This window comes from Hylobates moloch, unplaced genomic scaffold, assembly GCF_009828535.3.
Source record: "Hylobates moloch isolate HMO894 unplaced genomic scaffold, HMol_V3 SCAFFOLD_10, whole genome shotgun sequence".
Classification (NCBI taxonomy): Eukaryota; Metazoa; Chordata; class Mammalia; order Primates; family Hylobatidae; genus Hylobates; species Hylobates moloch.
The window spans coordinates 54,903,886-54,908,037 of record NW_026652285.1 but is presented as its reverse complement, the minus strand read 5'-3'; the positions used below and the strand labels follow the sequence as shown (position 1 = coordinate 54,908,037).

General features: G+C 39.7%; 1 long non-coding RNA gene across 1 annotated transcript in view; it reads right to left on the bottom strand.

The window, feature by feature from the left end:
* Positions 1 to 4,152, bottom strand: part of LOC116474197 (uncharacterized) — an 82,573-nt gene that overhangs the window by 26,041 nt on the left and 52,380 nt on the right. Inside the window, exon 2 of the long non-coding RNA XR_004249628.1 lies at positions 1,515 to 1,626. This is a non-coding gene — a long non-coding RNA (uncharacterized LOC116474197). The remainder of the gene's footprint in view (positions 1 to 1,514; positions 1,627 to 4,152) is intronic.

Genomic DNA, 4,152 nt, shown 5'->3' with positions numbered 1-4,152 from the left:
AAGAAAGAAAGAAAGAAAAGAAAGAAAGAAAGAAAGAAAGAAAGAAAGAAAGAAAGAAAGAAAGAAAGAAAGAAAGAAAGAAAGAAAGAAAGAAACTGTTAGGAAAAAGGTAACTAGAAAATTCACAAATTGACCTGGCGCGGTGGCTAATGCCTGTAATCCCAGCACTTTGGGAGGCCGAGGTGGGCGGATCACCTGAGGTCAGGAGCTCGAGACCAGCCTGACCAACATCATGAAACCCCGTCTCTACTAAAAATACAAAAATTAGCCGGGCATGGTGGCATGAGCCTGTAATTCCGGCTACTTGGGAGGCTGAGACAGGAGAATTGCTTGAAGCCGGGAGGCGGAGGTTGCAGTGAGTGGAGATCGCACCATTGCACTCCAGCCTGGGCAACAAGAACAAAACTCCGTCTCAAAAAAAAAAAAAAGAAAAGAAAAGAGAAAATTCACAGATTAAGTGATCTAGTTTTAAATATCTTGTGGTACAAAGACTAAATCACAAAAGAAATTAGAAAATATCTAGAACCGAATGACGAATAACTCAGCCCCCTCTAAGATATTTTTATGCCACACTACCAATTTACTAAACCGAAGACGTTCCGTTTTTGTATAAAATAGCAATACTTTTCTTATTCCAAAAAGAGCTATACATGACCAGGCAAAAAATATCAAGGTCAACTTTTTTTTTTTTTTTGAGACGGAGTTTCGCTCTTGTTGCCCAGGCTGGAGTGCAATGGCGCGATCCCGGCTCATGCCTGTAATCCCAGCACTTTGGGAGGGCGAGGCAGATGGATCACCTGAGGTCAGGAGTTCACCAGCCTGAGCATAATGGCGAAACCCCACCTCTACTAAAAATACAAAAAATTAGCCGGGCATGGTGGCGCATGCCTGTAATCCCAGCTATTCGTGAAGCTGATGCAGGAGAATCGCTTGAACTCTGGAGATGGAGGCTGCAGTGAGCCAAGACTGCACCACTGCACTCCAGCCTGGGCAACAAAGCAAGACTCCATCTCAAAAAAAAAAAGGTCAAATTAAGAAAACTAAGAAAAGCGGAGAAATTGCTCCATATTAGAGGAAACAAAGGAGACACGGGAACTCAGTTTTTTATAATTATAATTTATAATTAGTTTATAATTATTGGGACATCATTGGAACAATTGAGAAAATCTGAATTTACATTTGAACTATGGCTTACATAGATAATACAAAGCAAGACAGCAAGTGGGGCAAGATATAAATAATGAATGAATGTAAAGGGCATATAGGAGTTCCTTGCACAGTTCTTGAAACTTTTCATGAGATGAAAGGAAATAATTGTTCCTGAACCATCATAACGGAATGGGCAGAAACAAACCCTGTGTTGTTCCCTTTTTGGCCTTTTAATTTAAAGTCAATATTTTAATAATCTTTTTGATGCTCCAGTTGGTTGCCCCCAGCCTGCAAATGGACCACTACCAATATGTAATTAAAGGAGAATAACAAATAGAATATAGATTACACAGGTGCTGACTTACAAATGCAAACGTTGTAGCAGAAGATTAAGCTCCCCGGAGGCTAGAGGTGCGCATCTTTGCTTATTGCCATCATAATTCATTAATGGTCAAAGTAACGCTGAGATCAATATTCCTGCAGTCATGGGAATGAAAAAAGTGATCACCACCAAAACAAGATACAAAGACAGTCTCAAAATGTTTCTCCCTACATAATTAAGAAACCAGTCATTGTCATGAATTTTAAAACTTAACAGATTTTCTTAGCTATTTTGTGTTCAAGAGGTGGCTTACATTAAAGGATGTTGAAAAGAATTATTGTTCCCTTACATAGAAGGGTATGCAAGAGAGAGAGAAACAGAAAGAAACAGTTGCATATGTTTATCTTGTTATCTTCTTAGCTCCTCAAGAACAAATATTTTCCTTGAAATCTTTTTTTCTTTCTTTCTTTTTTCTTTTTTTTCTGAGACGCAGTCTTGCTCTGTCAACAAGCTGGAGTGCAGTGGCGCGATCTTCGCTCACTGCAACCTCTGCCTCCCAGGTTCACGCCATTCTCCTGCCTCAGCCTCCCGAGTAGCAGGGACTACAGGCGCCCACCACGACCCCCAGCTAATTTTTTTTTTTTTTTTTTTTTTGAGATGGACTCTTGCTCTGCCGCCCAGGCTGGAGTGTAGTGGTGCCACCTCGGCTCACTGCAAGCTCCGCCTCACGGGTTCACGCCATTCTCCTGCCTCAGCCTCCTGAGTAGCTGGGACTACAGGCGCCCGCCACCATGCCTGGCTAATTTTTTGTATTTTTAGTAGAGACAGGGTTTCACCATGTTGGCCAGGATGGTCTCAATCTCTTGACCTCATGATCCACCTGCCTCGGCCTCCCAAAGTGCTGGGATTACAGGCATGAGCCACCACGCCTGGCCTACATTTTTCCTATTGGCCATTTGTGTGTCTTCTTTTGAAAAGCGGCTATTAAGGTCTTTTGCCCATTTTTAAATTGGATTATTTATTTTTCGCTATTAAGTTGAATTCCTTATATATTTTGCATATTAACTCCTTGTCAGATGCACAGTTTGTAAATATGTTCTCCCATTCTATAGGTTGTCTTTTCACTCTGTTGATTGTTTTGCCTGGTAATTTTTTTGTTTTTTAGTAGAGTTGGTTTCGCCATTTGCCAGTTGGTTTGAATTCTGACCTCAAGTGAACCACCCTTGGCCAGGCATGAGCCACTGCTCCCGGCTGTGCTTTTGAGTTCTCATCCAAAAAAATCTTTCCCCAGATCGATGTCATGAAGTATTTCCCTTATGATTTTTTTCCAGTAGTTTTATAGTTTCAGATCTTACATTTAAGTCTTTAATCCATTTTGAGTTGATTTTTGTTTATGGTGAGAGGTTGGTGTCTAGTTTCATTTTCTGCATACGGACTTTCAGTTTTTCCCACATCATTTATTGAAGACACTGTCCTTTTTCCAATGTATGTTCTTGGTACCATCACAGAAAATCAGCTGGCTGTATGTGGATTTATTTCTGTGTTCCCTATTTAGTGCCATTGATTAATGTGTCATGTTTATGCCAATACCATGCTATTTTGGTTATCATAGCTTTGTGTAGTATATTTTGAAGTCAGGTAGTGTGATGTCTCCAGTTTTGTTCTTTTTGTTCAAGAATGCTGTGGTTATTTGGGAACTTTTGTGGTTCCATACAAATTTTAGAATTGATTTTTTTCTATTTTTGTGAAGAATGTCATTTAAAGTTTGACAGGGATTGCACTGAATCTGTAGATCACTTTGAGTAGTATGTACATTTTAACAATATTAATTCCTTCAGTCCATGAACACAGAATATCTTTCCATTTATTTGTATCCTCTTCAATTTCTTTCATCAATGTTTTATAGTTTCCATTGTAGAGATACTTTACCTCCTTGGTTAAATGTATTCGTAGATTTTATATATTTATATATATTAGTTATTATAAATGGGATTATTTTCTTGATTTCTTTTTTGGATAGTTCATTATTGGCATAAAAAAACACTACTGATTTTTGTATGTTGATTTTGCATCCTGCAACTTTACTAAATTGGTTTATCCATTCTAACAGTTTTTTTGGTGGAGTCATTAGGGTTTTCTATACATAATATCATGTCACTTGCCAACAGGGACAATTTGACATCCTCCTTTCCAGTGTGGATGTCTTTTATTTCTTTCCCTTGCCTAATTACTTTGGCTAGCAGTTCTAGGACTATGTTGAATAAAAGTGATGAAAGTAGACATCTGTCCTGATCCAGATCTTAGAGGAAAACTTTTCAACTTTTCCCCATACAGTATGATATTAGCTGTGGGTTCGTGTGAGACTTTCTGTTAAACATTTCTTTTTTTTTTTTTTTTTTTTTTGGATGGAGTCTTGCTCTGTTGCCCAGGCTGGAGTGCAGTGGTGCGATCTTGGCTCACTGAAACCTCTGCCTCCTGGGTTCAAGTGATGCTCTTGCCTAAGCCTCCCGAGTAGCTGGGACTACTGGTGCCCACCACCACACCTGGCTAATTTTTGTATTTTTAGTAGAGACGGGGTTTCATCATGTTGGCCAGGCTGGTCTGGAACTCCCGACCTCAGGTGATCTGCCCTCCTCGACCTCCCAAAGTGCTGGGATTACAGGCATGAGCCACCGTGCCTG